At 33.5% G+C, this 11,471-nt stretch overlaps 1 long non-coding RNA gene across 1 annotated transcript; it reads right to left on the minus strand.

The window, feature by feature from the left end:
• Positions 1-9,641: 9,641 nt before the first annotated feature.
• On the minus strand, positions 9,642-11,471 carry LOC143541908 (uncharacterized). The gene is made up of 3 exons (XR_013136826.1): positions 11,195-11,471; positions 10,552-10,664; positions 9,642-9,918 (listed from the first exon to the last, which is right to left on the minus strand). It is a non-coding gene; the product is annotated as an uncharacterized LOC143541908 (long non-coding RNA).

Below are 11,471 nucleotides of genomic sequence, written 5' to 3' on the forward strand. Positions count from 1 at the left end.
CCAACTGTTTTTTTTTTAATTATGGCTCGATACGTTTTTGGACCCGAAGGCGACAAATAGCTTTGATTTGGCGTTACGATATATGTTTTAAGACGTGTAGATTGTTTTGTCTGTTTTACGTGTTTACTTTAGAGGAACTAGTTATGTATTTTGAGGTGAATGTTATGATAGTAGAAAATGATGCATCGTCTCAATCTGTCAGTATGTTCGGAGATCGTTCATAAGTAAATGATAATCTTATCAGTCTCTGAAATCGTATGCGTATCTAGACCACATTCTTAGGTGTCCTTATGAAACCGTTTTTATATGATCGCCGATCTTTGATGATTTTTTTTTACTTTTACCTTTTGATGTTATGCTATAATGATACTTCTGGTTATAAAGTTATTCAAGCTTATACGAAGGGCATAAGTTACAAGTTGATATATTACAAGATACAAGTTTATACTTTTATAAATTACAAGTTTTATGATTTCATTATCCATCACTAAGCATTATGCTCACACCTTGTGTTTTTTTATTTTTTTATTTTTTCCCCACACGTTAGTAAATGAAGCTATGCGGGAGGACTATGGTTAACATTAGAGAAATTTGACAAGATTTCAAATATAGTAGCAAGAAGGTTAGGATTATGTGTTAAATTCAATTTATGTAATGCTTTTAACTATTAATGGAATGGGTTTTGATTTATGATATTTGTATATATAGCACGTTAGCCCTAGCCAAGTTGGAACGGCGTTACAACGTGAGACGTCACTATAGAGTAATTAACAAGTTATTCAAGCTTACACGAAAGACATAAGTTACAAGTTAACATGTTACAAGAATACAAGATACAAATTTATACGTTTATAAATTACAAGTTTTATGATTTCAGTATCCACCACTAAGCATTATGCTCAGACATGCTTTTTTTTTTTTATAGTTTTCATGCACGTTAAGTTACTGAAGCCATGCGAGAGGATTACGGATAACATTAGAGAAATTTGACAAGACTTCTAACTTAGTAGCAAGAAGTTAAGATTATATATTAAATTCAAATTTTGTAATGTTTTTAGTTATTAGTGGAATGAATTTTGATTTATGATATTTGTATATATAACACGTTAGCCCTAGCCAAGTTAGAACAACGTTACGACATGAGACTTCTCTATAGAGTAATAACATTCACACACGTGTGTGTGTGTGTATACACTCATCATCTAGTTGTAAATATATTCTACTTTTGTAGTTTTTTTCTTTTACAAAATTTAAAAACTTACCAATTTACCATTATATTATGTCATTAAAAACACAGAACATAAAATAGTCAAATACTATTACATTTTCACACGAAAGAAAGATCCAAATAAAGAGTAGGTTGGATGTTGGGTATGCAAAAACGTTTTCTTCATAAAAAAATATTAATAAGAATAATATAGTCAACATAGAAATTGCACTACATTTATTTCTTCAACCCCCCACATGCCATACAAACTCTTTTAACATACAATTAATTAACTGGATTCAGACCCATGAAACTTTACTGTATCATCTTAGGTGCTGTTTGTTTTTTAAGAGGTAAAATGTCTGCAGTCTGCGGACCACATCTGCAGACATCTGTAGCAGAAGAGGTGGACCAAACCTCTGCAGTCTGCAAGAAAAAGACTGTTTGTTTTTTAACGTCTGCAAACTTCTAAAATAAACAGAAATTTAACTAAACAATTTTTTCCAAGAACCAATATTCCAGTGTTATAGAACCAAATAATTTCCAGAAACTACAATACAAATAATATACAAAACATGTTTCAAGTATACAAAAGAAGTTTCAAAGTACAACAACAAATGTATATATGTTTAAAAATAACATACGTTTCAAGTAATATGCAATAACTTCCCGAACCGATGTCTTCACTATTACAACCCAAACCGACGTCTTCGTACTTGCAACCCGAACTGACGTAGTCATACTTGCAACCCAAACCGACGTCTTTATTTTTGAAGCCCGAATCGATCTTTATTCTTGCAACCCGAACTTTAGTAACCGCCTAACAAAGCGTAATATTACATTAATATAACAAACTAACAAACAATAAACACGTTAATGTATATGACAAAAAGAAACCCAAAACATTCAATATCTAAAGATCTTCATAGACAAAAAGCATTCAACAACATTTCTATTAAAACATATAAATCAATTCCAAGTAACAAGCAACAAGATCTTCGTTAGACCTGAACTTTCTACAAAGTGTTTTTAACTAAAAACTAATTATAATCGAACAATTATGCAAAATTATAATTGGACTAAAAACTAACAAGAATTCAACAAATCAATATTTACAATTTTTTTTCAACTAAAAACCTAATAAGAACCTAATTGAACAAATCAATTAACAAGAATTCAATTAACAAAAGCCTAATAACCTAATTGAACAAACCAATTAACAACAATCAAACCTAAACATAAACAATTTTTCAAGGTACAAATAAAACCTAAACACAAACAATTTTCAAGGCATAACTCAAGCATAAACACAAACATATTTCCAATGCACAAATCAAACCTAAACATAAACAAAATGGATCAAAAAGTAAAACTAAAATGAAACGGGTCAAAAATCAAGAATCAAGAATCAATCGTCATGGGTTTCACTTTAATACACTAATGTCACTTATGACTCGAGCCATTATTAACCAAGTAATTGAAAATTAATCAAGAGAAAATCAAGAATCAAGATTGTAATCTAAAGAAGATCACTTTAATCAAGATTGTAACAAAATATAAAACCTTAACAAACCAAAGAGGAGAAGAGAGAGTCCGACGACGGTTTGCTGGAAAGAGAGAGGCTAACGGAGGCAGGGGGCGGAGGTGAGCGGCGGCGGCGGCTGGAGATGGCCGGAGATGGAGGGGGCAGGTGGCGGCGGCGCACCGGAGGTGGAGGGGCAGGTGACGGCGGCGCACCAAAGGTGGAGGGGGCAGGTGGCGGCGGCTCACCGGAGGTGGGGAGGCAGTGGGTGATGGGATGGAATGAAAGAGGGCTAGGGTTTGAAAGACCTGATGGAATGAAGGGGATGAAAGAATGGAGAAGATGTTACAAGATTTAAGAAGTGGGTGGTCCATGTCTGCGTGAAAAAGAGGGCACGCAGACCTTTTTTAATGAAATGTCTTCTAAAAATCAAACAGTCTTCAAGCCTAAAGGTCTGTGCGGCGCAGACATAAGAGGTCAGGAAGATCTTCTGACAAAAAACAAACACCACCTTAATTTTGTGTGATTGCGTTGAATATAGGAATGGCAACGGGGCGGGTTTGGGGCGGGTTTTGCTTAACCCGAACCCGAACCCGAAACCAAAAACCATCCCCGTACCCGCCCCATTACCCGTCGGGTTTAATTCGGGGATTCCCCGTTTGGTTTTTTGTACCCCCCCGACCCGCCCCGTCCCCGAACCCGAAAACCCGAAACCGATCCGACCCGACCCGAAATTGACTATTCTGGGTAATTTTGACCAAAACCTTAGTAATATGCTTATGAAGTCTATGGTCAACTGTTCAAGAATCCATCACAAAACTTACATATTGATTATGTAGCAGCGGCAACAACCAGTGGTGGATGTGCGGTATCGGTGCTAGCTGGTGCGATGGCGGGTGGAGGCGGCGACACAAGGTGGTGTGGAGGCAGTGACGCAAGGTGGTGTGGCGGTGCTTGGATTGCGGCGGTGCAAGTTATCGCTTCACCATTGGTGTTGGATTTGGTTGACCTCAAGCTATTTTAGTCAAAATTAACATGTAAGAATTAAGATGTCTGGATGTAGGTTTTTAATATATATATATATATATATATATATTATTTATATTTATATTTATATATTATATCGGGGCGGGTCGGGGTGGGGGTACCCGAACCCGAACCCGAACCCGAACCCGAAACAATCCCCGAAACAATAACCGAAAAAACAAAACCCGACCCGACCCGAAATAAGCCGGTTTTCGGGTTTCCCCGTCGGATTCGGGGATTTTTGCCATCCCTAGTTGAATACAGAATTAGGCAAAGTTGTCTTACAAGAAAGCTTGTTTACAGAATCAACACATGTTTATATACTTTGCATTAAAGCATTTGCTCATCTTTGGTTTTGCTATTTTAAATGGTGATGTGGCGAAGGTTGTCCATTTTTTTAAGGCGAGTTTTATTAAAACTAAAAGTGGGACCACTTACAAGACAAAAGTAGTCCAAAAACAAGAAATAAAATTAAATCATACAACTTATTAAATCGGAAAATTAACGAAGTTGAACCGGCTCAATTTTTCCCACTCCAAGCATGTTCTTTTGCTTCTTTGTTTCACCCACATGAAGGATACCGAGTTGACGCCGTTCACCAACTTTGATTGTTAAAAATACGATCGTTTCTAGATAGCCATATCATTCAACAAGTTATCGCCGATATAAATTGCATCGCAAGGCACATCTCCTTGTTTTTTATGTTCTTAGTTGGATATTCAAGAACTTCTTCCACCGAATCGAAATTAACCCGGATCGGTAATTTCACCCAATCATGTATTATCAACTAAATTTCTTCCAATAAATGTTTATTGCCCATTTACCTGTCACTTATTATAATCGTTTGATAATATTTAATTATATAGAAAAAAGGTTCATTTTAAGTTTTAACTCATCTTGATCGATGAAGACCAAGCACTTTAAATTGTTGAACCAAGTGACTAAGTCAAATATTGTTATATTTATTAACGAATTTTACATAGAAAGTGTAGATTATTTAAAAAAAAAAATAGATAGGAATTAGGATGGTATAAAAATGTCATTGTTTGGGACCAATTCAACTATCAAAAACTATTTCAATTTGTTACAATATTCTTCCAAGTCAGCAGTCAAAACCTTGTAATTGTTTACATTAAGAAACCACCTAACACCAATCTTGGATTATCTATATAAATAGGCAAGCTAACACATATGTTCATTTCATTTACAAGCTAAAGTAATGAAGCCATTGATCATTGCATGTGTGTTCTTCGCGACGGTTCTTTTGGTGTACGCAAACCAAATCGAAGCTAGCCGAGTTTTGCATATAAAAAATGATTTGATCGACTTACATAAGTCAAACATGTTTGTTTTCCAGTCACTTCCTAGGGGAGTACCTGTTCCTCCCGCGGGTCCATCTGGGTGCACTTACATCCCTGGAAGCGGTGGACCACCTTGTCCGAACTAGCTAGTAATGGTGCCATGGCTCGTGAGCCATGCCAAGAAGGCACACCGTCTAGGTTACTTGAATAATGTGCCCTTGGATTCGTTCTAACTGATTTTCGTGTCTTCGAGGAAATAACTTGATACATGAAATTTAGTTATACATCCATTGTTTATTTTTTTATTGAACCAACTATAAGATTTTATGGTATTTGGAAGAAGTTGCAATTTGTTCAAAGGTTTTTTTTTTTTTATATTTCTAGTCATTGTTCCAATCACACTCCATTTATATTGTTATTAATGTTTTGTAATAAGACTTTATTATTGAATATATGGTTTATGTATTCATTTTTACTACAATATTACAGGCAATAGTACTTGTACTTGAAGAAACTTGTGAGGTATACATTATTCGAGTTGTTATACTCTCAAAATATCTATTTACGACGTTGTTTCATAGTTATATCATCAAATATAAGACTACGTGATAACAGACATGCATCTTATTTCTGGCCCAAATCTTATCTTCCATCTTGATCGTAAGTTTTGTGCGCACTTAAACTTTCGATAACTAAATAAAAACACTCATCGTAAATGAATTTGATAGTAATAGTTTTATAGAACACCAACAAATATGATGGATTAAACTAAACAACATAGATCTTATAATATATATTTTAAACTTAAGAAGAAGTCAAGAAGCCCCCAAAAACTTAAATATATTAACATTGATGTTTCTCAAGTATTAGACGAAAATGCATTAAACTAATAATGTAATAATCTACATTCTAATCCATTAATTTGTAGCATGTTTTTCAAAAGTTATTTGTCTTTAAACTAATATGCAAGCATTTTCTTTTATCCAAAAGAATCTCTTAATTACGTCTTATAATCTTCTCTTGTTTTAATCAAAAGGTGTGGATTGATTCAGACTTTTCTTTTGTTACGAGAGGTCACTGGTTCGAGTCTCACTTATAGTAATTTGCTCTAAAGTTGAATAGGGGTATTTAAAAAAAAACCTATATTCAAAACCGACTCAATTTATCTGAAAATTGAATAACCCGAATTTTCATATTCATATTTGGATGTGGATTTCTAAAAAGTTCATATAATCAAGTTATCCGATACCCGAAAGGCCAAAAACTTAAAATAAAAATACACATATCAACAATTAGTTGAATGTTTTAAATGCTTTTGGTTGTTTGAATTGTTTATGCTTGAATTTACACATGGATATGTTTGAATGTTTCTTGTTTTCAATGTTGGAAACTTGAAAAATGGATACCGGTTTAGTTTTAGTATATGCAAGAAACGAACTTTTGTTTATTATTATTAGATTTGGAAACCTAGGTGATCCTGTGTATCCGGGCCTAGCAGTTTAAAAATTATAAAATAAAAATAAAAATATACTATTGTTTATTTAAACAATTCCATTTTAACTTACTAAATTAGTTTTTAATCATGTTACAACTTTATGAGACTCGAATCCATACTATTTTAACGAGAACAAAACCCTGATGTCACTAGATCAAAAGACTATTAACACTACTTACCAGTTTAGTAGTTTGCTTATTATTAATATTATCATCATCACCATCGTACTCGGTATATTCCACCAATACCTCTACCCTTTAGAATAGATAGGCTGCTTCCGGTGAGACACCTGGCTCGATAGTAGTTTTGCATCAAGCCTTGGACATAAGGCACATAACACTCAACCATCGGGACACCGCCGATTGGTGCATGTACCATTGTCTTTCGACTATCAACACCACCACATGATGCCTAATTAACCGTCCGCCACTTTTAACGTTATTTTCACGAGATTAGTAAAATAGTATCAAAATTAGTGCAATTTCACTTTTGCACACCCGAGGGTTCACACACATATATATACATTATATGCGCGCACCACAAACATGACGAATTATTATTAATATTACAAGATGTTTATAAAAATTTTCAGTGAAATTTAATAAAAGAAAACCGTTATTCAAGGAACCATCATGCATGTTCATATCAACAACAATAATGATAACAACTTCTAATTAGGAACTCATGCCAATTTTCTACATGTTGTTTGCTAGTAAAGTTTGGCAACTACATTTATGACATAAGTCAAAAACTCTTGTTCCCCTAAAAGAAGTCATGGTCAATAACGCACTTACAAATATGAAGATTCAAAGAAATAAATAAAATACAAGATGTTAAGGTTGCAAAAGTCGCTAGGCGGTCGACTGGGGAGTTGGGTGTACTCGGAGTACTCGGACATAGTAAATATAAAGAAAATTAGTTTTTGGATATTATATATATGTCGAATATCATAAATTTACTAATATTTATAACAAAATAGGTAAAGATTAGTACAAAAAAAGAGAAATACATTTTTAAATAATAAATTATTCTAAAATTTGTTAGTTATTAAGTAAAAAAAATTGATATTTGTTATTTAATATTAAATAAATACGAGTTATGTTTTTATTTTCTTAAGCCAAAATCGGCCCAAGTTTACTGACTAGATGCGATTCTGACTAAGGTTGACCACCTTTAATTAATTCTTAGTAATTAGGCGGAATTAAAGTAACTCGCCTCGACGACATACCTTGTAGCGAGTACTCGGATGTACTCGACCTTGGAAACCTACTTTTACAACATTGAAAAATGTACATAATTAAACACATGTCAATTGAAATTTGTAACTAGAGTGACTTGTAAGTTGTAATATATCATCCATAGAATTGAATGACACTTTGTGATATATAATAAAGAAAAAGGTCATTCAATATCATTTTTAAATAAAATCATAAGATTAAAAACAGTTTGATTAGCTTCAAGTTAATTAACTAAACTCATTTACATTTAATATATATAGGGAAGTGATAATAAGAAAAAAAATCTTGAAAAAACTATAAAACATTATGCAGTTTTTAAACACAAATAAACCTTTTTAAGTCATTATTCAATTTTAAATTTATTTTTATGACTGACATATATTTTCTAATTCTTGACCATCTAAAAGCCATCTGATTAATACATATTTAATAGTGTTTGAACTTTCACCACATGGTTGAGAGTAGATGTGGCCAAATAAACCGGTTAATTAAACCGACTCGAAAATCGAATTGTTTTGAAACCGATTACGTAGAAACCGGTTTGAAACCGACTGATGTAAAAGCCGGTTTTGAACCGACTGAAACCGTAGGTTCGGAATCAGTTTATAATTTTCTCCACAAAATAGGTTTCGAACCAATTAACCGAACAGAAACCGGCAAGAACTGGTCAAAACCTATAATGAAACCGACCAGAACCCGTATCGAAACCGATCGTAACTAGTCAAGAAACCGGTTTCAACCCGAACTGAAACCAATCATAAACCGGTTTGGACTTTTGTAGACCAAGCCGAACGGTTTTAACCCAAACCGGTTTTTGAATTTTAAACAATTTTTTTGCACTTCTAAAAGTTTAACAATGAACCAACGGGTCTATTGAGTATTGACACATAAGTTTATGTATTAAATTTTTTTTAGAAACACAAATATTTTTCACTTTGCCGGCCATAATTGATATTAAATTTTTGAATTTCTTTCATTGTTTTCTTAAATTGAAAAACTAAAATAAATCGTAAACCAACAAAAGGAAAAATCCAAATCGCAATGGCATACTTTGAAGAAGTAAATGACCTTCTCTTTCCTATAAACCAAGTAAACGAGGTGTCCGCGCATTGTGGTGATGAAAATGCCGTTTCTCAAAATTGTTTTGAATCATTAAGATTCGTATAGTTTACGATACCAAAAATACTATATACAACTCCGGTTTTACAAAATTTATGTTGTAATGCTGAAAAAAAACTAATCTCGTGTGAAAAAAAACATCAAATGAAATCCGCTACCGGTTCTGATACCGATGTTGTTTAGTTAGAAGATGCCCGGTACCAACTGCCAACACATGTGTAACTTATGAGTTACGATACCAAAAAAAATATATTTAATTTTGAATAACACTAATTTTCAATAAACATAAATTGAAAAAAATAAACAAAGTCACGTGTTCAGTTGTTTCTAAAACTGTTAAATGAACACAAGATATTTAAGACAAATCAAATTAAATGATAAATAAATAGGTTATGGTTAAAAATCTATATTATTTTTAGATTAGTCAAAGAAATAGAAGTATAGAATGGGCCTATGATCATTTAACCCATAAATATTGATTTTAGTGGGCTTTCAAATCCATATACATAGGCCAATAATCTCTCAAGTCTCAAACCATTATATATTTTAGAGGTGCACAAATTGGGTTTGACTAAACAAATGGTTTGACCTCTTTAAAGCCATTTTTAATCTCTACCCAGTTTGACCCAAACTCATTTATACGTGTTGTCATTTCAGCATGACAGCATTTACGTTCGCACGAACCACGATCCACAACCAACAAACAATAAATGCTTTACAATTGACGTGTAATTTTCTTTTAAACTAACCAAAGTACCAAACGGTAACTCTTTTCGAGTTTTCTCTTTATAGCCAAACATGCGCAATTTCACCCATAAGGCCATAATCAAATGTTTTTGTTAAAAAAAAGGTCAAAACCAAATGTTAACACACTCAGCATTTTATTAAGAAATTGTTTCCATGAACTACATGCCTAATGTTCTCCTCATAGCTAGCTTGGATTTCAAATCTTTAACAACCTCAATCTTTTGATTTTCTGATGTTTTCTGCCACCACGCGATGAGTTCATCCTATAAAACCGCGTATCATATCAGACGCCACAACATATTTATGTTGTTTTTCACTACTACTTGTAGGGTGCAAACGAGTTGAGCAAAACGGAGCCCGAGTTCGGCTCGTTTAACTTTGAGCTTTATTTAGTAAAGCTCAAGTTCGACTTTTGAGTAGTTTTAACTTTTAAGTCTCAATATCTGGTCCTGGTCATTTTTCCTGCTGGTGCTAGGCTCATTTATTATTTATCAATTAATTTATATACATTTTTAATATATTTTATATATGACATAATAAATGTTATAGTTTTATATATATTTAAAATAAAAATCTTATATATGACATAATAAATTTTATTTAGTTATTTTATCATGATTATACATAATTATAATATTAATTATTAGATGCATATTAAGTATATTGAATAAAAGTTGTATAGTTAATAGGCTTGCGAGCCAACTCGGACTCGATAAGTGAAGCTCGGGCTTGAGCTCATTTATCGAACAAGCTTATTTCTATGCTCGAGCTCACTTAAGTTGGGCTCAAATTTGATTTTAGCGAGCCTATCTTGAGTATCTCCCTAGCGACTTGGCTCGTTACGCCACTAAGCGTATAACCGATTTTGTTAAATGACAACTAATAATAATATTTACCTCTATAAAATCACAATTAGAGATATGTTGACTTTCAACAAAGCATTCAACACCTCCAACTTTGACTCTAATGGGTTGCTTCATATCTTTCCATGGAGTTTCCCATTGTAATCCTGCATTGATATTTGCTAGTAAATTTTCATCCATGTCAACATTATTATTAATTGAGTAAATCGCGGTATTATCTCTGTGGTTTGTCCAAATCTACGGTTTTAGTCCAATAGTTTCAAATTTACGTTTTTCATCCATGTGGTTTCATTTCACTTTCAATTAAAGACGAACCCACTAACCTCGTTAAGTTTGCCTAGTTATGCCCATTGGTGTGCCCCACACATGAGTGGCAATTTTGTCATTATACTCTCAAAATAAACCCAGTTCGTCTTTTTCAATTTGTTTCGATCGATACACCTGCTTCCAAAATTCAAACCCTGGACGAACAAAGAACCACGATTCCAAACCCTAGATGATGGACATAACTAGGCAGACTTAACGGGTTAATGGGTTTGGGTTTAACTGCAAGTGAAATGAAACCACGGGGACGAAAAACGCAAATTATAAACTATTGGACTAAAACCACAAATTTGGACAATCCATATGGACGGAAATCACAGTTTACTCTTATGAATTCCTAAGACAGTCATACCGGATATGCATGCAACATAGTATCTTGATCCCTCGGATCCCTCCTCCCTCTTTGCAACCCGCAACCGTAGAAAAAATCCATCTAATTGTGTAACCGGCGATTGAGAATTCATCCACATGACATAACATAACATAATATTAATGATAATTAAATTACATTATATCGGCCGAATGAAATATATATAGAAGGTAAGATTTCTTACTTTTGGATATCGTTACGCGATAATCTAAGCCGCCTTATGGTGTCAAACATTCCCTTTGGCGCTTCTTTACTTACT

Source organism: Bidens hawaiensis, unplaced genomic scaffold (genome assembly GCF_021521415.1).
Source record: "Bidens hawaiensis isolate Kalapana, Puna unplaced genomic scaffold, B.hawaiensis_p1.1 tig00012724_1, whole genome shotgun sequence".
Classification (NCBI taxonomy): Eukaryota; Viridiplantae; Streptophyta; class Magnoliopsida; order Asterales; family Asteraceae; genus Bidens; species Bidens hawaiensis.